Source organism: Podarcis erhardii (assembly GCF_964252035.2).
Source record: "Podarcis erhardii genome assembly, chromosome: 8".
NCBI classification, from domain to species: Eukaryota; Metazoa; Chordata; class Lepidosauria; order Squamata; family Lacertidae; genus Podarcis; species Podarcis erhardii.
Genome location: NC_138499.1, coordinates 31161813 through 31189573, shown reverse-complemented (window position 1 = coordinate 31189573; position 27761 = coordinate 31161813). Strand labels below are relative to the sequence as shown.

Genomic DNA, 27761 nt, shown 5'->3' with positions numbered 1-27761 from the left:
ACACACACACACACCCAGGGCACAGAAAAAAGCTACATTCAGAGAAATGCAAAATGGTTGCCAGACTGCCAAGACAGTTGCTGCTGTTGCATACTTCTCTCTCTCTCTCTCTCTCTCTCTCTCTCTCTCTCTCTCTCTGTGTGTGTGTGTGTTGGGTGTGTTTGGAATGTGAATGGTTAAATGACCACCTATGGTGCTCCTCTAAATCCACCTCTGTTCTGACAAAACACCAGGAAGAACTTTCTGGCAATAGTAAGAGCTGCTCAACAGTACAACAGACTCCCCAAAAAGGTGGCGGACTCCCCTTCACTGGAGATTTTTAAGCAGAAGCTGGATGGGCATCTGTCATGTACGATGTTGTGATGTGGGGTTTGTGATTTCAGCTCTCTTGACATAATATGCTGGAGACAGTTCTCTAGTAACACTTCTTTATTAAAGCAACAAGACTGAGACTTGAGGAGGGGAGAGCTACATTTATAGGGACAGGGAACTAGCTAGAAGGGATACATTTTGGAGGGAACAATATCAGGCAATCACAGTCCTGCCTTTTGGAGGCAACCAATAAGACAGAGGATCCAAATACAGCAGCTTAAATGAACCAATAGTAGCTGTACCCTCTGGAACCAAAAGGCAGTCACTTTACCCTAATGCAAATACAGACAATAATAATACAGATATAAAATCCTTTGACTCAATACACAACAGCCCTCCCCCCCTAGTGAGCACAGCAGACGTAATCTCTCAGGTACTGTGGGGTCCTACAACTTCTACTTGATCTCCTGACAACAGGTGTTGCCGGTTCTGGATTGGGTGTCACCTGTGGTAGGGGGGCTGCTATAGGGGTTTCGTCAGGAACAGATGGAGTCCCAGACATCTCAGGGTCCCCTACCTGTACCTCGTCATCCTGAGGACTAGCAGACCCTGGTTCATTTGCTGAAGCCCCTGGTGATTGCACCTCTGGGCCATTTTCACCCTGGCCTTGCAGCTCTGCGTCGTTAGCCAGGGATGAATTATCAGACTCCTCCCTGCTGAGCTCCCGGCGCCTCAGCTGATCTATATGTCTCTTCCAAACTTGCCCATTTTCCAAGGTCACATAATAGGACACAGGTCCACTAGCCCGGGTGACCACACCAGCCACCCACCGCGAACCTCGTGAATAGTTCCTCACCCAGACCAGATCTTCAGGGGCGAAATACCTTGTTGTGTCAGTCTCAGCCTGGGGGTTTGCTCTTGAATTACGGTTTGGCATTTTATCCGGGTGGACATAATCCAACACCGTTACCAATCTTCTACCCAAGAGCAGCTCAGCTGGCGACTTGCCCGTCGCAGTACACGGCGTCGCATGCTGCAAAAATAACATTCGCGCGATGCGAGCTGACCAGTTACCCTCCATTAAGCGCGCAATGGATTCTTTGGCTGTTCTTACCATGCACTCCGCCTGCCCATTGGAGGATGGGTGAAAGGGCGCGGATGTGACCCCTCTTATGAAGTTATCAGCCAAGAATGCCCTGAATTCTTGGGATACAAAAGCTGCCCCATTATCTGATACAATGGTCTCAGGTAACCCGTGGGTTGCAAACAGCTGCCTCAACACCTTGATTACGGCAGCTGATGCCATGCTAGGGACCATCGCCACTTCTAACCATTTGGAATATGCATCGACGATAACCAAAAAGACCTTCCCCTGGAATGGCCCAGCAAAATCTAAGTGCAGCCGGCTCCAGGGAGCTCTGGACTGCTCCCACCAGTGAACTGGTGCTCTGGCCACTTCTGGCCGCACCTCTTGGCATGCCTTGCATGTTCGTACCCATTGTTCTATGTTCTGGTCCATTCCAGGCCACCACACATAACATCGGGCTAGCGACTTCATCCTGACCATTCCCGGGTGTCCCATGTGAAGCGTCTCAAGAACCCTGTTTCTCAGTGGTGCTGGGATGATCACCCTATCTCCCCACAGGAGACAACCCTTATGCATGGATAACTCGTGCTGCCTTGTCGCATAAGGCCTGAATTTGTCTTCATGTGGACCACCTGGCCACCCCCTCCCCACCCAAGTGAGCACACGGGAGAGAACAGCATCTTTCCTCGTTTTCTCAGCAATATCAGTAGCCGTTACAGGAGCCCCCGGAAGTGTTTCCAGCATCATTATGTGCTCCGCTGGAGCAGGATCTTCATTGCTCCCGCCAGGAAGGGGCAATCGACTCAGCGCATCAGCGTGGCACAACCGTTTCCCCGGCACATGAGTCAAGGTGTACTGGAACCCGTTCAGGAATATAGACCAACGCAACATTCTGGGGGAGAGAATTTGTGGCGTTTGTTTGTTCGGGTTGAACAACCCCAACAGTGGTTTGTGGTCCGTTTCAATGGAGAAATGACGACTGTACACATAATCATGGAACTTTTTGATTCCTGCCACAATTGCAAGCGCCTCTTTGTCAATTTGAGCATAGTTGCACTCCGTGGGCAACAACGTACGGGAATAGAAAGAGATGGGCTTTTCCGACCCATCCGGTTCCCTATGATTCAGCACCGCCCCCAGGCCGTATTGAGAGGCATCATATGCCAGGACCAGCGGCTTCGATTCATCATAATGAGCAAGGACGCTCTTGCTACTCAGCATTCCTCGCAAGGAGTCAAAAGCCTTCTGCTGCTCCTGCCCCCATCGCCACACATTCTTTTTCTGCAACAGTCTATGTAATGGTTCAGCTACCGAAGCTTTCTGGGGTAAGAACGAATGATAAAAGTTAATAAGTCCCAGGAATGACTGCAACTCCGTCTTGTTCTGTGGTCGTGGTGCCTCGATGATGGCCTTAACCTTAGCATCTGTGGGGTGGATGCCTGATGCATCAATTTTAAACCCCAAGAATTCCACAGTTGGCACCCCAAAACTGCATTTTTCCTTTTTTAGTTGCAACCCCACCTCCTTGAACTTGAGCAACACTGCACGGACACGCGCAACCAGTTCCTGTGGGTCTTTTCCAGCAATCAAAACGTCATCAAAAAATGGCAAGACCCCCGGCAGACCTCTTAACAGGCATTCCATGAGCCCTTGAAAAATCCCTGGGGCCACACAAACTCCAAATTGTAATCTGTTAACTCTGAATGCCCCTTTATGTGTGACAATAGTCTGTGCTTCCGCTGATTGTGGGGTTACTGGCAGCTGTTGGTAAGCTTGTGCCAGGTCAAGTTTGGCGAACACCTTGCCCCCAGCCAGTTTAGCCAACAGATGTGATACGACTGGAATGGGGTATGAGTTTCCCCTGAGTGCCTTATTGATAGTACATTTGTAATCAGCACAGATCCTGACTTCCCCATTTGCTTTAAGGGGCGTGACGATTGGAGTCTCCCACTTAGCGGAGTCCACGGGTGAGAGAACTCCCTGCTTGACCAATTTATCCAGCTCTGCTTCAATCTTGGGTTGCAGTGCAAATGGCACTCGCCTTGGTTTGAGTCGGATTGGGGCCACCCCAGGGTCCAATTCGAAGTCATCTGGGGGCCCTTTATAACAACCCAGGTTTCCATTAAAGAGACCAGCAAATTCTTTGCATAATGCCTCACTCATCTCAGGGCAGGTTTGGATTGAATTAAGCCCTGATATACTCAGTCCCAGGGCGGGAAACCAGTCAGTGCCCAGGAGACTGGGGCGACTGCCCTTCGCAATCACCAGTTTCAGTACCGCCTGTTTGTCCCGGAACTGTACTCTCACGGCACACATTCCCATGACATGGATGCGGCCCGCTGAGTATGACTGCAAAGTTGCCGGGAAGGGCTCCAGAGGGGGCAACTTACCCCTGGGGAAGAATGTCCTCGCGGTCTGGTCCGACACGATAGTGAATCCAGATCCGGAGTCCACCTCCATGTCGCACAGCTGACCCTCAATCTTCACCTTGACGTGTGCCTTGCCTTGCGCTGGAAACTGCACGACCCTCCCGTTGATCTCCGTTACGTAGTGGCAGTCCTTTAGAACATGGTTTGCTGTGGCCGATCTGCGATGCTCCAGTCTAGGTCTCCTGTCGCTCCCAACGCCGCCGATCTACAGACCCTGGCGATGTGACCTGTCTTTCCGCACGTCCGGCACATAGCATCCCGGAAACGACAACTCTTCCGCTCATGGTTTCCGCCACAACCAGGGCACCTGCCTCGGTGATCTTTGTGCACTGTGCAGGCCTGACGCACTGACTCGACCCCACGGACTGGGCTCTGGCTCGGAGTAGCCTCTAGCTCGTTCATGGCATGCGCAACTTCTATCTGTGGCTTAGGGACCCTGCGACTGGCATCAAGCTCCTCTCTTTCATAATTCTCCGTGGCGGTGGCCTCCTTCAAGGCTGAAGCAAGGGTAACCTCTTCTTTAGCCACGATGCATCTTCTGGCTTTCTTGCTGCTCAGACCACCGACAAACCGATCCAGGAGAGTCTCTTCCAGATCTTGGAAGTCGCAGTGCTGAGTGAGCTTCCGCAGTTCAGCTAGAAATGCAGATACAGACTCCCCAGCACGCTGCTGCCTCTTATGAAACTCCATCCGCCGGGCCATGTTGGTCTCAGTAGGCGCTAAATGGCTTGTTAGGCAGGCAAGAATATCTTTGAGAGATGTCTCACTTAGCTTCGCTGGGGCAAGCAATGCCTTGGCCAGCTTGAAGGTCTCAGGCCCACAGTAGCTCAGGAATGTGGCCCTTCTTTTGCTGGCATCGGTGATCCCTTGAGCCACTGCGAAGAACTCGAAGCGTTCAACGTAGTCTTCCCACGTGTGGGGCTCTGATGGCTGGAAGGGCTCCAATACCCTTGGACTCTCCATTGTCCTGTGGGCAGGGTCGTCTTCTCAGCTGGCCAGTGAGTCTTGTTCTTAGCTACAATCCGGACTCTGAGGCAGGGCTGCGTTTAACCGCTCCTCAGCATTCCGGATCCCACCTTCGTCGCCAGTTCTTGTGACGTGGGGTTTGTGATTTCAGCTCTCTTGACATAATATGCTGGAGACAGTTCTCTAGTAACACTTCTTTATTAAAGCAACAAGACTGAGACTTGAGGAGGGGAGAGCTACATTTATAGGGACAGGGAACTAGCTAGAAGGGATACATTTTGGAGGGAACAATATCAGGCAATCACAGTCCTGCCTTTTGGAGGCAACCAATAAGACAGAGGATCCAAATACAGCAGCTTAAATGAACCAATAGTAGCTGTACCCTCTGGAACCAAAAGGCAGTCACTTTACCTTAATACAAATACAGACAATAATAATACAGATATAAAATCCTTTGACTCAATACACAACATACGATCCAGTTGAGATTCATGGATTGCAGGGGGTTGGACTAGATGATCCTCAGGTCCCTTCCAACTCTACAGTTTGATGATTCTTTGATCCATGTCATGAGCCTCCTGGGGTCCTGTACTGGGGAGAAAGGGAGGATATAAATAAAATAAACAGTGCAAAAACATTTTTGCGAGGGTTGACATGCTGGTTTCCTGCTTGAATTAATGGTGGACATGACTGCTTGTTATATCGGGGGCAAAGAAGACCATAATATTTGTGATGTCTGTTCAGACATTGGACCACTGTAAGGATGTGAGTACCTTTTCAACCAGGCACTAATTTTTCCAAGACCAAATGCCTAAGTGAAGTCCTTACAATGGATTTTGCCTGTGATGAGGTGCAGCTTTTTTCTAATATATGCTAGGACACAGATGGGAAAAAGCAGTAGATACACTCCCCGAAGTGCTATTGCAAACCTGGGCATTTACTAATTTTATACCCCAGCAACAATCACAACCTACCTTGCTAAAGTAGCCTTCGAGATGAGAGTGAAAAAGGTTAAAAGAAAAACTCAGCAACAACATCTGGGAAACCATTATTATCTACAACACTGCAGGAAAAAATCATTCCACAGAATAATGTTTGGATTCTTCCTTGCAATGAAACAAGTGATTACACTAAATTGTTTCCTAATATCATAGTCTTTGTGTAAATGAAATTCAGTGTTAGAATGTCACCTATCTGGGGGGGAAATGACTGTATGTTAGAGAAGCACTAAGGCTGAATCATATTTCTTGTCAGACACTCAAAAGCATTTTTATGTTCTTATGGAATTATATTATATCCAAAAGAAAATAAATAGGCAATTGGGTGCTGGAGAAAGATCTTGAACAACAAAGGGTGGGAGGAGACTGATGAGCTCTGTTCTGCCTATGTGTTTCCTAGATCCATCCCGCTGTCATGGGCTCCATGCTAATAGGGAGCTTTTGTTCTGGGGAGAAAAAGAAGAGATAAGTACAGTGGGCAAGTAGCAAGTATGAGAGATGCAATGGGGCACAGTGGCCAGAATGTCAAACAGGAGTGATGAAACCACGTTGTAATCCCCCCTAGAAGCTTCAGTCAACACCCCTACCAACCACTCGTAGGGGTGGTTATCTAGGCTGTTGTCACTCCAGGTCCCTTCCAACTGTGATTTTAAATGGTGAGAACCCTAGACAAGAGAGGGACAGCAATTTCTCCCCTCACCAAAAACTTAGAAGGGGAGAAACAAGAATGGTGGGGATCGCTGCAATGTTCCCCCATAAGTACCTCTCAAAAAGGTTGGGGTACCGTGTCTGCTTCTGAGGTGAGGAGCAAACCTACAGGGTTCCCTAATCTGAGGTCATACACACAAACACACTGCTAGTAGCTTGAGAAGAATTACCTCAGGTGACTAGAGAGGTATGAGTTGTTATTTCTGTTGTCTGAGATATTTAAGGGCAAGCTGACCAAAGATTATGGTTGGCCAAGCCTAAAACAAAGTTCAGTAGGGTTGGCCTTTATTCTCATTAAGATTCCTTTTGGTCCTAGACAGCGCTGCCTGTAATGGCCTCAGAAGGGGTCTATTTGTTTTGTATGCTTGCTACGTTTAAGCCACATATCGCTGTAAGCCCAGTCATATGAGGTAACAGTGAAAATATCATCCTAGACTGGTGCACCTAGATTTCCTGAGGCATAGCTAAGCACTGTAAGCTCAAGAAAAAAAACTTTCCGCAAGAGAATCAGAGCAGAAGCATCTCATGCAGAAACTTCCCCTTTCCAAGATGGGATTTAAAATGCAATTTCTGTTTTGCTTCAATCAGCAAGCAATAAAATAGAATTACTGAACCCGCCAAAACAGATCAATGGCCTAACCTTATTTAATAAACTATGTGAGCCTTTAAAGTCCCAAACATCTACTGCTGTATACATGCACAACTTGCATTCCTAAATGTTAACAGTCCAGCAGACCAATTGTACAGATGATTTAGTCATTATGAATAAACATGGCTTTCTGATCCATTTTGAGTCAGTGAGATTAGGGTATGTTCAGACTCCTGCAGATCACTAAGAACCCCAGGGAAATAGCATTCATATTTTTAAGCCTTGTATGTTCGACAACGACAACAAAATCCATAATTAACTGCCCTCCCCACCCAAAAAAAAAAATGAAGAAAGGCCAAGCAGAGCTCTTTTATTTGTATCTGACTGTAAAACTAAGTAGGAACGAGTGGCTGCAGTTATTCTTCTGTATCTAGATGCATAATTCTTGAGACTAAACTCTGCAAAGAGGCTCTTAAGCTAAATTTCAATGGTAGAGCAGGTACTCTGCATGTATAGAGATACAGACTCAGTTCACCCCATTTCAGCTTGCAAAGTGGGTTTTTTTTCTTTTTAAAGCATCTTTACTGGAAAACTTGGAAGGTGACTACCAGTTGAGATACAAACAATACAGAACTAGATTGATCTGCTTCAGCCCCATACTACATCACATTACTGCTGTCACAAAACTGCCCTTGTCCTGTGATTGCTTTGGGTCTCAAAGATGCTTCAGATTATGTGAATATCTAAAATTACCTCGATATTTTCCACACCAGTGTGTCAGTGGTTCTGGTGGAAAGGGAAAGCTTCTGTGGAAAGTGCCCACGTAATCAAAGTAACCATACATTTTTGGTGTCATGAAAACTATCCACCGAATCTTGGCTTGGGCCTCAGCAAAGTATCTATTTGCCCTCTCCTGGACTCTTCCCACCTCTGTGCAGGAGACAACTGTGTGGTGGTTCTGCTAAGCAACCAGACTGTTTGTTCACAGGAGTTACTGTCCAGTGATGAGTCCATGTTGGCCCCATCAGAACGATCCATATATTGCTAAAGAGAACAACATGTAAAGTTAGAGGCACTGGGAACATAGAAACATAGAATACAGTCTTATACTAAATCAGTGCGTTGGCCCATCTACTTCAGTATTGTCCACACTGGTTGACAGCAGCAGCCCTTTGGGACTTCAGACAGGATTTTCTCCTAGCCCTACCTGGAAATGCCCAGGACTGGACCTGGGACCTTCTCCATGCAAAACATTTATTCTACCAGCAGAAACACATACTGGCTGCATTAACTTAACATGGAAGAAATATTATACTGATAATTAGAGTTGAAAAACTGCTTTGCACCCAGATTCTAAATATTTAAATAAGTACATCTGCCTGCAACTCTGATGCAACATTGCTATGACACCATCGTTTTATGATGGCTTAATTGTTGACATTTGTTTGCTAAGCCCTCGTGTGTTGGAATAGCACATCTTAGGATCAGACAACTAGAAACATATTTACATCCAGCACATCCAGCATATAAGTACCCAAGAGAGAAAGTGGTTGGGTCTGCCGCAGATCACATTGCAGCTGACTTCCTCAGTATGGAAATGTGCGCCTAACTTTGCATTTTGTTTTCTCTTCTCCACATTGTCTTCCTGTTCTCTACCTATTCATTTCCAGCTATCAAATTCTTAAAACGGAAAGATACCATTTCCCTACAGAAATAAGGCTGGAGCTGCCATGAAGAGAATTATTCATAGCAGAGGGCTAGATTTCATCTACAGTTGTGTATGTATAAAGCCACTATGGAAACTGGCTCATAAAATTATTGAATACTTTACTTCCTTACTTAACGAAGCAGTTCTTTGTAGCTACTTAGCATTTTTGCCTTTTAAATATTGACATCGTCTCCACCATCCTTTCATATACACAAGTGTAGCTATCTCATAATGTTCAGTTGATATAAATGTGGTGCCATTTGGCCATGAAGTTTCCTCCCTGCTTGGAATAGTCCTTTCTGTGCAGACCAGACCACCAACACCAGTTCTTTAATGTTAAATGGCTAGAAGATGAGCTGGACAAGCATATTGGCAGTGGCTCAACTCTCCAAAGGGGTATGGGAGAATGTGATGCTTATGACCAACACCTAGATGAAAGTCTAGCAAGCTTGCACATTGAGCATACTGCTTTATGGAAGTGAGTTGTGGACAACTTACACCCACCAAGAGCAACACCTCAATGCCTTCTATATGCATTGCATCAGGAAGATTTTGGGCATCACATGGCAGGACAGAGTCTCAAACAAAGATGTGCCCACATTCCCAGTATGTTTTCACTTCTGTCTCAGTGATGTCTACTCTGGCTTGGTCATGTACACAGAATGGAAGGTGGCAGGATCCCCAAGGATTTGCTCCATGGAGAGCTGGCTTCTGGCGCCAGGTCTGTTGGCAGAACAACTCTGAGTTACAAAGATGTCTGCAAACATGACATGAAGGCTGGAAACATTAACCCCACCATATGGGAATTCCTCACAGATCATCACAGTACCTAGAGGTCAGGTTGTCTATCCACAGCAGTGACCAGAGCAGGAATGACCACTGAGAGGAATACAGAGCGAAGGAAATGCCATGGTGCACCAGTAACGGCAAAACCATACGCCTTCATCTGCCCCAGCTGCAAAAAAATACGTCTCTCCTGTATCGGTCTGTACTGCCACAGCTGGCACTGTAACTCTCTGATAGTTTGACTTCCCCTCCAAAGGCACACTCAACCAAGACAGGCAGATGCCAACAACAACAGCAACAGAAGGTGATAACTGTTGAGAAATGTAGGACGTTGTCTTATACTGAGCCAGCCTGTTGATCACTCTAGCATGATATTGTCTACACCATGGGTAGGGAACCTGTGGCTCTCCAGATGATGCTCAATTCCTATCACCCCTCACCATTGCCCATGCTGGCTGGGGCTGATGGGAGTTGGAATCCAACAACATCTGGAGGAGTACAGGTTCCCCATTCTGAGAATAAGAGCTGTTTGACTGTGTAATGGTCTCTCTCAGGAGGTTGTGGGCTCTCCTTCATTGGAGGTTTTAAGCAGAGGTTGGATGGCCATCTGTAATGGATGCTTTAGGTGAGATTCCTGCATTGCAAGGGGTTGGACTAGATGACCCTCGGGGTCCCTTCCAACTCTACAATTCTATGATTCTGACTGTTCTGAAAAGAAGGTTTCATTTGTGACTATGCTAATTATGTGAGACAGTCCACTTGATCTGCACATGTATGATTTGCACATATACTTTACCAAAAAAAAGTACTTGGTGCGAGTTTAGTATTACCGTCATTCTTGCCCTAGCAATTTTAAAAACCTTTGGCATTATGACCCCATTTAACCTCCTGAGCATTCCTTGGGAGCTTTGAAATTTGCTTCGAAAAGGCTGTTACTGAGTAAGTTGACTAGGCTGCCATTTTGTGGATCTTGCTCAAGACTCCAAATTATCCAAGCTTTGGTCCTGCCCAGCAACAGTATATACTTTCTCCTAAGTCAACTCAGTTTCAGGAATGTAAGATTCCTCACCCCTGATTTAGACTGTTCCTTTATTTGATTATCTGTAAAAAGAAGCCTTTTCAAACAGCTATCCAGATGATAAATGGATATGGGTAGAATTTTGCTACACAGGTGATGTTTTTTTGTGAACAAAGAGGAGTTGCCTCCATCGCTGAGAGAGAGAAAAAATATCAGCACAGCTTTCTCAAAAAGATGACCTTCTTGATCAGGTAGCACTGCTTTCAGAGGCCTGCTGTCATTAATTCCAAGGAACACCTTGATTGGTTCCTCTGCCCTCTTTTTCTAGCCACTGCTTAGATTGCAAGCATCTGCCTCCAGCAAAGGAAGTGAATCTAAGACAATAAAATGCATACATTTTCCATTGAACTGCAGGGTTAAAAACATTAGCGTAAATGGTGGCTGAAAATCTGAGATTAAAGCATGAATCTCATTCCAGTTCACTTGTGACTCTGAGTGGGGGTGGAAATGAATTGAAGTCTCTAGACCACAGTGCCTTAATGCAATCATCCATACAGCAAATTACCTGGAATGATTAGATTGCTGAAGTGTACCCATGGGTCCTTACCCATTATGTATTGGGGTGCTGGAATCTCTGCTCTTTCAAAAGAGAAGCTAAAATTAGATGAGATATTACCATTCTGAAACAACCACTAGAAACCGTGATATATCTCCTCCACTGTTCTCCTGCTCTTTCCCTTTCTTCCTTTTCCTTATCCAGCCCCCCGAATAAAGCTCCGTGTCTGAAACCATTTTACTCATTCCTTGCACAGGAAAGAAAGTAAACACAGCTGTAAGGTTTTAATGGCTTGAAGATAAGTGTACATATTTTTCTTGTTTTTGGTATCACACGCTGTTGACTGAATTTCAAAGTGAGCAATAACAGCAGAACTGTGAGCAATTGTTCCGATGCAGGGCGCATATTAATACCCAGACTGAACCTACCAATGGTGAAGCATAGCTATTGCCATCTTTCTAGTCAATGCAATCGCCACAAATTGCTAAATTGTTGAAGTACTGTACATTTCTGTTGAGGGAGAGATGGCAATTTCTGAGGTAACTGACCCACAACACAATTATGACTGCAGCAGGCCTGAAGCTTATTTGGACTTTGTAAGACAATGCAGCCAGCGCTTGAAGTATAAAAATAAAGGAGAACACTGACTTCTGCTAAACCTGGGAAAAACCTATCTAAACAAACAGGGTGTTTGCTATGCATACACATTATCTTTCACTGTATTTTTTAGTTTAACTCAGACCCATTGCCAAAAGAATTGTACATGTCAATAAGAAGTTAGTATGTTTCCCAGCTGAAATGTTTTAACCTTAACTGGTTAAGGCACCTTTTTGCAAATAGGGTGCAACATATACCTTAATAAGTTAAGGCCAGAATCTTTAACGTTTCTCCATGAAAACATGTGTGTAGAGTTTGCATGTACATGACTTGGTTCCTCGACATTTTATTGCTCAGTGCTGAGATGACTCACTGATACTTGAAGGGAAATTATATGAATGTTGTGTCCATGGTGCTCAATCTGTAATGGTTTATTTGCATCTCAAAATCATTTCCTGAAGATGCGGTCATGAGTGGATGTGTATGGCTTCAGGTCTGAGAAAGGTCTCGGCTCAGTGCCCCAGCTGTGGGATAACTTGACAACAACAGCAACATGCAGTTTTGAGACTTCATTTTAAACTTCTCTTGGTGCTTTGCAATCCCATTGGAACAGATTTAAACAATGTGTCAAGGAAGTAAGGTTGTGCCAATGGAGATGGCTTGATGAAGGTCAGAGTGTGATTTACCCACAGTGCATGAATGAAAGGTTCTGGTGCTGCAAAATTTGTCTCCACCCTTTTCTGTGCCATGTTAGCAATTAGACTGATGTTGTTTTTCTGGTTCTGCTTGTTTACCTTGAGCATCAGCCTGACTCGGGAACGTTAAGCAGCTGAAGAGTTTCCTAATGTGGAGATAACTACTGGGAGGAAATTCCATTGGCTTAATTTCTAGTTAGCAACTCTAATTATTACACAGATGTTAAATATTAAGACAGGCACAGGCAAAACCCTGATTCACCATGGGGTTCTTCAGTAGACAGCATAGCAGACTGCAGCTGTACACACATTGCAGAAATTCCTCATTAGTCTTTCATTTACTGTATGTCTTTAGACACATCGCCATCTCTTGGCCTCTGTTCAAGAGGAGGGCTGTGGCTGATGGTGGAACGCACTCCTTAGTGCAGCAGGGCTAGGAAAGACCTCTGGCTAATTCAGAGGCTGCCAAATAGAGCCCAGCCATAACTTGAATGCACCTAACTCCCATCAGCCCCAAGTCAGCATGGCCAAAACTAAAGGTTGATGGAAGTTGTCCAAGAACATCTGAAGGGCACCATGACTGTTATCTCTGCCCCAGCTAGAGAGCTACTGCTGAAGTAGGTCATGCTGGACTGTATGGAACAATGGTGTGATTCAGTATAGTTGCCCACACTGTTTGCAAAATGCTATACAAAATGTGTCGCAGCGCTGAGAATAAGAAAGGCCACTACTGTGACAAAGGAGAGGCTGGAATCAGGATTCTTAGAGATAACACCTGCTCTGAATTGACACTGATCCACTTTGGCTCCCAGTAAATTACTTCACGGTTCTACTGTACAATAGTAAATTAAGAGATGGTGAAGTATTAACTCTTCATACTTTAAAAAGGTGCAGAAATTAAAATAATGCTACATGCGTGCGATGGCAGAGCCTGAACAACCGGGAGAGGAAACAATATGGATATAGCAGCCCTTGCGTTTTCCTAGAATATTTACCTTCCAAAGATTAATTTAAATTAATTTAAATACTGTAGCTCTTTAGATTGTCCCACCTATTGCCAGACAAGGGTACGGCTTGCCTGCTGAGGTTCCTTCTGCTTCATCTTTATAAACCAACTTCCTTTCTGTAACATAATTTTGGAGGCTTTAGGAGCTAATCTGGTCTCTGGTGCCCAACTTTAAAACCGACATGCATCTGGTTGGTGATTGTAGCAGATGAGGGCAGGAGACAGGAAGAAAGTTGCGCTTGTTTCTATAGCAGGATAGGGCTTGATCTATTGGGGGTTGCTGCCACCTGCTGGAGAGCTGAGAATGTTGTGAACTGCTGACACCGTGATCTACTGTTTCTGGGCCGGATTAGGCAATTTGGCCTATTGCAAACATTACCAATTACTTCGTGGAGATTGTAATATGCTAGGATAGCACCGGTACAAAATCGCTGTTTGTGCATGCAGCAAATTAGGTTTGCAACGTATTACAATTTGCATACTTGCAACATTCATATTTAATATAATGAATTGGGATGTTGTATACACTGTTATTAATTGCTGGTCTCCAAAGGAAGAGCAGACTTTATCATGGACCCCCACACAGCACATAATGGTTAAAAGACCTTCATGTCATTTCATCACCAAAGATGTGCTCCTGTCCAGCTCATAATGTCCAGCTGGATTTTAAAGGGAGCGCCAGGTTGCTGAGAGTAAATCTCAGATTATTACCAAGCTCTAGTGCCTCCACATTCATCATTAGTGCCTTCATTGTTGCAACAGCAGCACCATTTGCTAGGGGCCTGGTACAGGGAGTTTTCACTGCATCACTTTTCCCAGCTTTGCCTAGTAAGGCAGTACAGCCGTTTCTGGATCAGGATAGCTTGATTGCAATTGTCCATACATTCATAACCTCAAGCCTTCATTACTGTGATGCACTCTATGTGGGGCTACCCTTGAGGCTGTAACTAGGGCCCACTGCCACCCATCTACTCTGTCTTTCCACACATGCCCTGTGCTTCAGGCGGGTAGGGGAAACCCAGAATAGATTTCGGCATGCCTGGGGGCAGGGGGAAGTTCCATTGCACAATTGGGAACCTATGGGATCTGCAATAGCTGTCAATCTGCTACTGAACAAGGTTTGTTAACATATAAAGCCCTATACATTAATCCCTTACATATCCAGTAGGTCACTGCCTTCTGTGGGGGCATCTGTCCTTGGTCCCTACAATCTCAGGTAGATGCTCCACAGCAACTTGAAGCAGGGCTTTCTGTGTGACAGACCATGCTGAGATACCACAGGTTGCCCACTATTTGTTGATCCTGGAAACAAATGAAGATATTTTTTCCCCGCCGAGTTTTTCTAGAAGGATTGGATCTCTGACTTGGGTATTTGTAATAGTAGTAATAATAATAATAGACTGGAGCACTGTTTTAGCAGGGGGGAATGTGTTGTTGTTGTTGTTGTTGTTGTTGTTGTTGTTGTTGTCGTCGTCATCAGCATTCAACAAAACTTAGGTGCTACTGCTTCCCAGTAAGCAAGAAGCCACACATACCGTGCTGTTCCTCCTCCTCATGGTGCCATTGTGTTTGGGGAGTAGAACCAGAGTGGTTAGGGAGTAATCAGCAAAACTGGCTTTTTCCCATTTTGGGAATTTGTTTGGTTTGCAGAGCTTAATTTCAAATCAGTCTGGGAAGGGGGGAAATCACCAATTACTACTACCAAAGCATGACCCCCTAAAAAGGATCAAAGGTTTGGCATGCACACTTTTGTACGTCTCGTGAGATGTGCACATTGCATTTAATGCTATGCTCTGTTGTGTCCACGACAGTCGTACCTATGCTAATATTAGAAGATACAGAAGCCGGGCCTTCCAGCTCCCATCAGCTGGCATGGCCAATGGTCAGAAATTATGGAAACTGTAGTCCAAGGCCGAAAACTTTCCCATCCCTGTCTCCAGCTGTGGCCACTACCCTTATTTTACTTACTCCAAAACAAAAGAGGTCAAGCCCTTGTATGTTTAGCATACCTGGGTGTGTTGCAAGGAGCAAGAATTACTATCCGAGTTGTCCAGTTGGTGCTTACTTACATGTTTGAGGGTGCGAGCATATGCCGAAAAATAGATAAGAATTTAGCTTGCAGATTATTTGGTTAGAATTAGGGGGGATTTATGTTGGCTTGAATCAGCTCCTGATTTTATGTACATTCCTTCTATAGCCCCCATCTTTCTAAAGTTAACGGTCACAGCGCAACCCATGATGGGTGTCCAATTGAATTCTTTCATCTCAATGCCAATACAAAGTTCTTTGAAGAGGGAACTATCAGATTAGTTGGAATCTGATAATCTTAGGAATTCACTGAATCATAGGAATTTATTGAGTTAAGTCCTCTCAAATGTAATATTTTGTATTTTGTAACCCCATAGATATGTAGAATCTAATGTTTTCCAGCTCCGTTGCTGTTTTCAAAACTATGGATATTTGAACCAAATGCATGTTTTACATTGATTTTAAATGTAATAACATTGGATAGGAATACGGCAAAAGGGCCAGATAAGGATGTGGAAGATAAAACATTAATGACTATTGGCATAAGTGGACCAAGCATATGTGTCTTTGTGCTGATTGTTCCTCTATAGCAGCTATCATCACATTGTTGCCTTCCAGGTGGTTTGGCCTACAACTCCCAACAGCCCCAGCCAGCATATGCTGGCAGAGGCTGGTGGGAATTGTAGTCCAAAACATCTGGAAGGCACCAGGTTGGTGATGGCTACTATCAGGGGTTTTCCACTTGGTAATTATGGCCACTGCTGTCCTTGGAATTCACATGGAATCTTGCATTCACCCCAGAGTTGCAAGGTGAGCCATATAGCTATCAGAATTAGCATGGAGCATCTTGCTGGCAGCGAAACATCTTGCTGTGGACAGGCCCTGCTCACCCAAACTAGCCAGATGAGGCTATAAAAGGCTGCCTGTTGGAACTAGGATCATGCCTGAGCAACAAAGCGTTCCTGGTTCTGGTGTGTTTCCATGAATTCCTCAGCTTGAACCCCCTTGGCTTGGTCACGCGGCTTCCAGCTCACCTTTAACAGCTTCTTAACAATTTAAGCAAATGTAGAAGTACAGGCAAGCCCTGTGTTAAGAAGCATTAAGGCAGGCATAGGCAACCTGATACCCTACAGATGTGGATACACTGGTACTCCCATCACTTGTGACCACTGGCCATGCTAGCTGGGACTAGGGATAGTTGTAAGCCCCCCTGCTGTAGAGATGGGAACATTTCTTGCTGTTTCTCGGAAACATCCGCCAGTGCAGCTGGTCATTCAAGAAACAAAATCCATCAAACTTCCTAACTGCTCCTCCTCTGCTTTCCCAACCAGCATACTGCCTCTGTTGCATCCCACTATTAGTCTACCACTATTCCCTATTTCATTTGGAATCAAAGGTCTTGGTATGTACAGTGGACGCTCGGGTTGCAAACGTGATCCATGTGGGATGCACGTTCACAACCCGCAGCGTCCACAACCTGCAGCGGCGCATCTGCGCACGCGCGGGTTGCGATTTGGCACGTCTGCGCATGTGCGACTGCCGAAACCTGGAAGTAACCTGTTCCGGTACTTCCAGGTTTTGGCGGTCCACAACCCAAAAAAACACAACCTGTAGCGTCTGTAACCCAAGGTATGACTGTAATTGGTATGTCATTCCACATGACATGTTGAATTTTATTCACTTCCAGGAAGATAGCCGTATTAGGCAGTGTACATATTACCAGCTCAAAATGCAGTTAGGTCATTCTTTTTGCAGTTCAGATCCTAGGTGGTTTGGAGGAAAATGCATCAAAACACAGTATTTTATGAGAAGCATCAGGATAGGGACAGGATAGAGACAGACTGGCTAATGTCGTGTGTTTACTGCTTCCCAAACCAGTGGTAGAAACTCACTCTAAGCAGGAGTGTATACACAGCCTTAGGATGTTGTATCAAAACCTAAGCACTTTGTAGTACCTTAAACGGTAGAAAAATTGTTATGGCATAAGATTTCATGGATCACAGTCCATTTTATCAGATACATCTGATGAAGTGTACTATGGTCCACAAAAGCTTATGTCATAATATGTTTTCTCATCTTTAAGGTGCCAAAGGCACAATTATACATTTTCAAGTGCTGTTTATTCAGCTATTCACAGTAAGAGATTCACTTCATAGTAAAATGAACTATTTTTTTTTAAGAAGCACATATATTTAATGCATCCTTACAAAGCAGGCAGGCATTTGTCCTGCTGCAACTTTAGGTTTAACGCAGATTTCTGCTCCCTGCCCCTTTCCACATCTGTGCTAATCTGGGTGGAAGTTATAGCGCTGGAACCATTTGAGTAATCCTGTTTATTCTGAATATTTCACAGGTAACTAAAATCATTTCTGGTTGGTTTTATGGCTTCGTTAAAAAAAAAAAAGAAAACATTTAAATGGACTTCTCGTTGCAGGATATATATAAAACCATTGTGCCCTCTCATATTTGAATCCCTAGCTGGAGCCTTCCCTCACTTAGGGACAAACCTAATAAAGGCAATTAAAGAGGGAAACCGCAGGGAAGCTGAGCTCGCCACTCTGGTTACAATGGCATTCCTGCTGCTTGGACAACAGGCACACAGCAAACAAGGAACAGCTCCATAAAGACAAGGAACCTGCAAAAATAATGAGTTTTAAATTATCATAGAAGCTCTTTAAACAAAGCACAAAAAAACCACCCCTGGAGGGAGGAGATATATAAAAATTCAGCTATGGGAGACAGGAAGGAGCATCTATAAACCAATCCCTCTCTGCCTACCACACACACACACAAAATGATCCCCACCACTCTAGGAAAGGTATTATAGAACGCAGGTTGTTTGCTGCCTGGCTGTCAATGAAAATGTATTGCCGCTCCAATCCCACAGCGTCTCACGCCCCCCTCCTTTTTTTCAAAATTAAAATGCTTTGTCTGGGGACAGTTGTTGACTGATAAGGAGGGACTGCCTGGATTTCAGTGTGACATTATTTCCTTGCAAAAGCATGGCAAAATTAATTTGGCTAAAGGGAAGGCAGCACCGATGCAAAATTGAAATGGAATGAATTAAAAGAGGCTTTCTTCTGAAAGCAGGCTGAGATGGCTTACCCCCTTCCCCCACCCACCCCTCTTCTGTTGTATCTCTACCTGTATTACCCTTCAGTTACAGGGAATGAAATATGTGTTTTTCAGAGCACTCCCGTCTGTTTTCAGATTCAAATGACTGAGAAGTAATGCAGTTGAGGGCATTAGGAGAAAGACTCTATGCATGTTTTGATTGAACATTTCACATTCACTATCCTGTTTTTAAAGAGTTTTATATGAGTTGAGTGAATATCAGCCAATACAAGATTTGTATGGAAATGGACCAATAGCCACTCCCTTTGCTGTCATTTGTGCAAAATGCCTAGGGATTGAATGGAACAGAATGCCTGCTGTATATAAAAATACTCATTTTACAATCTAATGAGATGGGACCTTTCTGGCCACCTGGAATAAGAAAGAAAACCATAAACAAAACCATTTTCCCTCTATTACATCTGACACAGGGCCTCATAGATCTAGATTTGGATGTTATTTTTTTCAGCATATTTAGCTCTTGTTTTATTTCACTGAATCACAATAACCCTTGTTTGAAATATTCTTCCCATTTAAACAGTGCCCTAAATATCTATTGGAACGGAGATGTATTCTTATCATCCCTAAGTCAAAAACTACAAACTGGCAAAAAGAGCTAGGTTAAGACAACCATTCACTTCACTATTCTAAAATAGAGTGATTCTTTCCAATCAGGTGAGTGGTTCCTGGCTGTTGCTGCTTCTTTTTTTAAAAAAGAAAATATGCATATGGTGCCCATTTTAATAATTAACATTCGGTGTGGTGTTTGCCCATTCAGGAACAGCGCTGAGATAAATTTTGACTGTGGTCCAACTTTAACTGCTCTAATAAATTGTTGCTTTTACACAACTACTGTGCTTCTGTGTGGACCTCATTATCTTGAACCTCTTCCTTGGGCAGTAATATATGGGAAGAGTGCTTCCTCAAGCATCAAGGTCTCAAACTGTTCAGGGGTCTTAATGTCATCACTCTTCAGGAAAGACAGCACCACTGCCTTTTTCAAGCCAATAGGAACCAGGAAAGGGATTGGGAGAACATGTGGCTTGACTGTTTCAGTCTGCAACAACTGAAACTGATCAAAAGAAGAAACTTGACTAGACTGTGTGCTGGACACCATCCCAGATGAGATACTTTGGCATCAAGATTTGAGTAGAACCTCAAAGTCTTTAGTGAAGAAGAAGAAGAAGAAGAAGAAGAAGAAGAAGAAGAAGAAGAAATAATAATAGGTGACACAGCAGGTAAGCAAAGGTTTCCAAACAACTTCCTTCCAAACATGATTCCAATGTGCTCTTTGCCTGCCACATAGTAAGCACAATGTATCGTCTTGCTTGTGCCTGACCACATTCACTGTGTGACTTGGCCCATTTGCACTCCAGCCATCATCTGAGCTGCTTAATTGCCTGTAGACCATCTGAGAACCAGGGAGCATTATAGGCTCTGCAGCACTGGAGAGGGTACCAGGGAGAATTTGAGTCAATCACCCTCGCTACTCTTGTCATTCCAGTGAGACCAAAGCTTTGACAGAATCTGTCAACCAAAAAGTTCCCCAGAGTATTCAGCAATCCATTGGATCTCATAGGTGCCCCTGGGGGGGCAGACAACTTAATTTGTCTCCCACCATTCAATCCAAACCCAAGAAGGAAAGAGTTTGTGCTTAACAATACCTCATTTTCCCAGTGGCAGAAAACAAATGTCATGTGCTTACTGAGGCATCCTCATGGCAGCCATAAAGTCCCGAGCAGGCCCTTCCTAGCATAGACATTGAAGTCTCCCAAAACGATAGTCCTGAGGTTCTCCAACACAAGCTCAGAAACCACCTCAGCCAGGGAATTTGGTGATTAGCTATGCCTCAGCTGGATCCCTGCTGTCTCCATGGCCCAAGACCAGGTATGAACCCTAAAGTTGGTGCCTAAGTAGATAGATCTCTTTGCAAAGGCGATGGATTCATTTTGCTGCACTATTTACAACATAACCGTCTGATTTCAAGTAATTTAGATACACGTGCCAAGTTAGTCAAATGAGGTCACTTGAAACATCTGCATATTCTTTGTAAAATCATTATCTATCTATCTATCTATCTATCTATCTATCTATCTAATCTATCTGTAGTAGTCCAGTAAAGACATGTGTCTGTGTTGTAGTATTTTGGTGGCAGTAATTGAAGCCTTTATTAGAGAGCTAAGGTAGCTCCTATCTATCAGCCTTCACCCCTGTCGAAAATGCAGGAAGCCTAATGTGGGGGTGCAACCTTGGAGAGCATAATGCAGGGTGGTTCTGTAACCCTGTAAGGAAAGACTATATTGCAGCCACTCTCACTCAGCCTGTTCCTATTCTGCCATATGCAGATGTTAGCAGCAGATTGTTACATTACATTAATGGCAGGGTTATAGTACATTTCTCACTCTTCCTGCTTCACCTCATTACTCCCTGTGATATGGACATAATATTATTCAGACTTGTCTCTCACCCATCTGAAACATAGCATCTATGCTACTTGAAAGCATCTACAGGGTATGTGAACACACACACACACACACACACACAGAGTGTGTGCGCGTGTGTCCCAATACTTGAGCGAAAGAGTATAAACTTCTCTCTTTCTTTCTGCCTTCTTTGGGGTCTGCTGCTTCCAAAGCAGTGCAGTATCAAATTCCTGGATTTATCCATTGTCTCCTATGAAGAGGTGACATTGTTACCAATCTAATGAGAGAACGTCAGAGCATCAAAAAGAACCGGGGAAGCTGGACTGCAGACAAAGGAATTGTCAGTCTAATAGCTTATGTTTGATGCCACACATACAGATGTTCAGTCCTAAATCTACCCACGTGAATGCAATTTCTTAGCCTACTCTGCCACCACGAGGCCACAGTACAAAGCACATGAAGAAATGGGGAAATATTTGGTGGGTGTGTTTTCCCCATATTGACATATTCTGAATCTTGGGCACATCTGGAAACAGGGTAAATAATGAAGGTGCCAAAAATAGGATCTATGCATATACATAACTGTAATAAATAAATGTAAATAGAACAGATTTGGGGATTGGATTCCCAAATCAATTTTCCCAAAGACTCCATTCAGGCATAACATGGCCAGCTGAGATTTATTTATTTATTTATTTATTTATTTACATTTTTGCAGCACTTTTCAATGTATCAAAGTGCCGAATTACAAAACCTCTCTTACGCATCTTCACAGAATCCCCTTCAGTAGATTTAGTGTTGCATGAAACCCACTGAAGAAATGCTATTATTAATTCTCTTTCTCTGTCCCACTGAGAATCTATGGGATGGATTAACAACCAATTGGTTCCATGGGAATGTCTGTTCTGCACTGCTTTTTCATTTTCACCCTCCAAATTAAACAGCTGATTATTTGTGCATGCATTTTTGCCCACAATGAATTAAGGACTCTGAAATCTTAAAGTTGCAATTATGGGCTGCCATCCTAACCCTATTAATTTGGAAGGAAGCCAAACTGAAATCATGTACATTCACTGTCAAGTAAACATGGCAGCAATGAGAAGTTGAATAGGATTTGTCACAAAAGGTCTTCAAGAAGATTATTGGAGGAGGTATGACAAGGAATTATAAAATAGTGAGATTGAAGCTCTCCATGGCGAGTGTGGAAAGTGTGCTTGTTGATGCCTGTCCATCACTTCTATTATTATTATTATTATTATTATTATTATTATTATTATTATTATTAAAATTTGTATACCGTCCCCTATACCCATAGATCTCAGGGCAGTTCACCAAATAAAATTACAACATAAAAAACCTACAAAATACATAATAGAATTAAAAACAAACTCTGAAGGACAGCATGCTCCCACATAAAATCTGTTGGATTATTGAGATTTTCAACTGAGGCCTTACTCTGAGTATCCTTGCAGAATTGAGGTACAGTGGTACCTCAGGTTACAGACGCTTCAGGTTACAGACGCTTCAGGTTACAGACTCAACTAACCCATATATTTTACCTCGGGTTAAGAACTTTGTTTCAGGATGAGAACAGAAATCATGCGGGAGCGGCAAGGCAGCAGCAGGAGGCCCCATTAGCTAAAGTGGTGCTTCAGGTTAAGAACAGTTTCAGGTTAAGAACGGACTTCCGGAACGAATTAAGTACTTAACCCAAGGTACCACTGTAGTACCTTACAGGCAGAAATGAACCTAGGCTCCCTTGCACCATGGGCCAGGAGCTAACAGTACCGCCAGCCAACTGCGGAGGAGACCTCACAGGGCTGGTGCAAGGAGCCAAAATGGAAAGGCACAATTTTTGTTCCCCACACCAGGCCTGGGCCCTTAACAGGAGTCAATCCCTAGGTACACCCCTGCTTACAGGGATGGGACCTTCTAATTCTAGCACTCCATTTGTGAAACTTCCTTTTCTGGCCATTAAACACCTACTTCACAAAATTAAGCAACCATTGAACAATGCAAAATAATGATACCTAGTCTTCTAAAAGGTGGCTAATAACTCTGGAGACCATAAGCCTAAGTGGTCTCTTTTTGTTACCTGTTGACTTCATCTATGCTCCTCTGAGCCTTTTTGACAAAGTGGAAAGAAACTTCTGGATTTGTATCTGTCTGCTAAATCATTGGTTTAAAAACCTTGCCTCATTCCCAGCAAAATCCCAATACAGTGGTACCTTGGGTTAAGAACTTAATTCATTCTGGAAGTCCGTTCTTAACCTGAAACTGTTCGTAACCTGAGGTACCACTTTAGCTAATGGGGCTGCCCGCTGCTGCCGCTGCGCCGCCGCTGCACGATTTCTGTTCTCATCCTGAAGCGAAGTTCTTAACCCGAGGTACTATTTCTGGGTTAGCGGAGTCTGTAAGCGACTGTAACCTGAAGCGTCTGTAAACTGAGGTACCACTGTATATAAAAGAGGATGTTTTGCTGCTTTGGTCAACACAGAAAATGCCGCAACTCCCCACTGCTAATGACACCTCTGCCTCCCCACCCAGTCAATGATGTCAAGAAAAAGGCTGAAATGAAGGCTGGGGAGGAAGAGTCGGCATCGGGAGGAGGAGGAGGAGGAGGAGGAGGAGGAGGAGGAGGAGGAGGAGGAAGAGGAGGAGGAGAAGAAGAAGAAGAAGAAGAAGAAGAAGAAGAAGAAGAAGAAGAGTAGTAGTAGTAGTAGTAGTTTGGACTTGATAGACCACCTTTCAGTCCCCTTGTTGTTTAGTCGTTTAGTCATGTCCGACTCTTCGTGACCCCATGGACCAGAGCACGCCAGGCACTCCTGTCTTCCACTGCCTCCCACAGTTTGGTCAAACTCATGCTGGTAGCTTCGAGAACACTATCCAACCATCTCGTCCTCTGTCATCCCCTTCTCCTTGTGCCCTCCATCTTTCCCAGCATCAGCGTCTTTTCCAGGAAGTCTTCTCTTCTCATGAGGTGACCAAAGACTCCCCTTAAGGAGTTTCAAAGTGGCTAACAATCTCCTTTCTCTTCTTCCCCCTACAACAAACCCTCTGTGAGGTGAGTGAGGCTGAGAGACTTCAGAGAAGTGTGATTAGTCCAAGGTCACCCAGCAGCTGCAGGTGGAGGAGCGGAGACGCGAACCCGGTTCACCAGATTACGAGTCCACCACTCTTAACCACTACACCACACTGGCTCTCTCGGGAGAGGAGTTGGCAGCATTGGCGGGGGGAGGAGATGGCATTGGTGGGCATTGATAGAGGAGGAGTTAGCAGTGGCGGGGGCAGAAGGGAAGTCAGTGGTGGCAGAGGGGAAGCGGCAGGGTGGCGAACAGCTAGCTTCCCCTGGGCGCAGATCTGCTTCTCCCCCCAGCTGTACTATACTTACTGCACTGAGGCAGCTGCCTCACTGAGCCTGATCTGAAACATAAACTAGCTTGAGAGAAGATGCACACATCCATTTTTATGCCTGGAATATGCATCTGTGAAACAAAACCTTGCAATAAAAAGGGCCTTGAATGTGGTTGAATAAGCATTGCAATTGAGTGAAGGAGTAATTCATGCAATTGAGGACACAAAGAGCAAAATACCAAGCATGCTAAACTGTTCCTCTCTGATACCTCTGTGACAGAAAGGAGACGGAAGACAAGCTTCTGCTGAACTGTGAAATCAGGCTAGTGGGAAAGGCTGCAATCCTAGCCCCACTTACGAGGGAGTAAGCCTCATTGCATCAAATAGGACTTATTTCTGAGTAGACATGGCTAGAATTGCAGCCCTAGACGGCTTTGTGATGGGCCATTAGCCACTTCATTAACTTTGTCTTTAAGGTGCCACAAGACTCTGTTGTTTCTGCTGCAAAAGACTAACAGGGTTACCCAATTGGAAATTCATTAACTTTGAAAGGTAACACACAGGTAAGGTAATTGATTTGCTAATATCTGTTGGTGACTGAGGTATGCATGTCTACTGTGTGCTATAATATACGTAAAAACCCATATATTTCCACATCAGCAAAGGACACGAGGAAAGAAAGACGTGCTCGAAATAAACCAATTGTAGAGGAATGGGAAACACCAGCTGAAAGCATGGATGATTGCCAGAATGGGATGAGGCACATTTGTAGGTATATCCTGAACATGAACACAGGCTGAGGTCTTTTGTAGCCTGTCGCCAAGCAAGCAGGGGCTGGGAGTCTATTTATTTAGATTTTGTAAGCGGCTTTGAATTTTATTACAATCAAGTGGTATATAAACCTTATGAAATAAATAAATAGCAGCATAAGCAAAAGGGGTGTTGTCTTTCTGCAAAGAGCTTCCAGTCTCCATTTCAGCCATGGACAGAGGCCACAGAGAGAGAAGGATCAGGTGATTCCTGGGGACAAATGAGGTTCTGAGTACATTATGTCAGTTTGCTAAGGCTGCAGTTCTAAGGAAGCATACCTAGGAGTAAGCCCCACTAAACTCAGCTGGATTGACTTTGGACTAGCTATGTGCATGATTGCACCCTATGGGACTGGGCAAGCAGGCATTCCTGTGGGTAGGCCGGGTCTGCTCATGCTTGGACATCCAGCAGCACTGGAACCATACCCTCCAACATTTCTCCGATGAAAATAGGGATGCCCTATGCCTTGATGGCAGAAAGTGAGGAGGAATTAAAGAACCTTTTAATGAGGGTGGAAGAGGAGAGCGCAAAATATGGTCTGAAGCTCAACCTCAAAAAAACGAAGATCATGGCCACTGGGCCCATCACCTCCTGGCAAATAGAAGGGGAAGAAATGGAGGCAGTGAGGGATTTTACTTTCTTGGGCTCCATGATCACTGCAGATGGTGACAGCAGTCACGAAATTAAAAGACGCCTGCTCCTCGGGAGGAAAGCAAACCTAGACAGCATCTTAAAAAGCAGAGACATCACCTTGCCAACAAAGGTCCGTATAGTGAAAGCTATGGTTTTCCCAGTAGTGATGTATGGAAGTGAGAGCTGGACCATAAAGAAGGCTGATTGCCGAAGAATTGATGCTTTTGAATTATGGTGCTGGAGGAGACTCTTGAGAGTCCCATGCACTGCAAGAAGATCAAATCTCTCCATTCTTAAGGAAATCAGCCCTGAGTGCTCACTGGAAGGACAGATCGTGAAGCTGAGGATCCAATACTTTGGCCACCTCATGAGAAGAGAAGACTCCCTGGAAAAGACCCTGATGTTGGGAAAGATGGAGGGCACAAGGAGAAGGGGACGACAGAGGACAAGATGGTTGGACAGTGTTCTCGAAGCTACAAACATGAGTTTGACCAAACTGCGGGGGGCAGTGGAAGACAGGAGTGCCTGGCGTGCTCTGGTCCATGGGGTCACGAAGAGTCGGACACGACAAAACGACTAAACAACAACAACAAGCGTATGTATATATAGTCTCTCACCCATCTAACTAGGTTCCCCGAGCCGCTCTGGGTGACTTCCAACATATATAAAACATAATAAAACATTAAACATTAAAACTCCCCTATACAGCGGAACCTTGGTTTTCGAGCATCTCGGAAGCACAATGTTTTGGAACCCAAACACCGAAAACCCAGAAGTAATTGCTTCTATTTTTGAACACGCCTCAGAAGTCAAACGGCTTCCAAGGTGTGTTTTTTTAAATTTTCACAATGAAAATTGCCAACAGCTCTTTGCGCCTTGGTTGTCAAACGTTTCGGAAGTCGAATGGTCTTCCGGAACAGATTATGTTTGACAACAGAAGCCCCTTCAGATGTCTTCTAAAGGTTTCATAGTTACTTATCTCCTTGGCTGGTGGAGGGGGGAGGGTTGTCACTTAACTCCATACGCTCCAACATGTCTCTGATGAAAATAGGGACACCCTACCATACCCTTCAACATTCCTCTCATGAAAACAGGGGCCTAAGGAAACGCAGGACATTCTGGGATCAAATCAGAAACCGGGACAGCTTTTGTAAATCCGGGACTGTCCCTGGAAAAGAGGGACACTTGGAGGGTCTGTGGAACTTCATGAGTCTCAGTCTGCTCACTGTCCCACTCATGTTCCTGCCTTCTTGGTTACCAGGGCAACCTCACTGAGATGGGTGATGGAAGACTCGATTGCCCTGCCTCTGTGGGCGGGAGTGTCTCCTAGTGAACGACTTGGGGTCTACCTGCCACCTCATTCAGTAATCTTCTCCCACTTGTCCTCTCCCTTTGATGAATCCTGCCAGGACCTCCTTGTTTGTTCTCACTGAACCCATAACACAAACTGATGAATAAATGTGGTGAACTTAATTTGACAATAAATCGGTAGAAACCAAGATTTATAAATATATTCATCCCTTCTAGAATAAGGATGCGGACCAGTTTTATACAAATCCCAAGGTTTAGATATGTATCAGGCTGGGCAGCCCCGTGCAAGCTCTGAAACATCTTGCTTCTGTAACTTTTAAAAAATAAATCAGTAGGTAGGAGATTTTTGTGTTCAATCGTAATGCCATTATGTAAGAGACACATTCCTATTTTAAAGACCACCACACGAGGGCAGCCTTTGAATATATTCAAATAAAACGATGTAGCTTTTCAAGCTGTTTGTATGGCCTGAATTAATAAACTATTTCAAGGTGTTTTTACAACTTGATGTCTCTCAAGTTCAAATGAGAGGTTTAGCACAAGATGCAAAAATGACACACTGCAAAACTACCCCCGCCTTAAGATATAGCAATGAAGAAGTATTTCCATTCTTCTGAATTAGGTTCCTGTAAC

The 27761-nt window shown here is 44.4% G+C and overlaps 1 long non-coding RNA gene across 2 annotated transcripts in view; it reads right to left on the bottom strand.

Moving 5' to 3' along the window:
• LOC309349184 overlaps positions 1–27761 on the bottom strand; it is a 70648-nt gene that overhangs the window by 29836 nt on the left and 13051 nt on the right. Inside the window, exon 3 of one of the 2 annotated variants that reach the window (XR_014159807.1) lies at positions 17580–18118. The exons of the other annotated variant lie outside the window; for it this stretch is intronic. This is a non-coding gene — a long non-coding RNA (uncharacterized lncRNA). Of the gene's footprint in view, positions 1–17579; positions 18119–27761 lie in introns of those variants that run through there. 2 annotated transcript variants of the gene reach the window in all.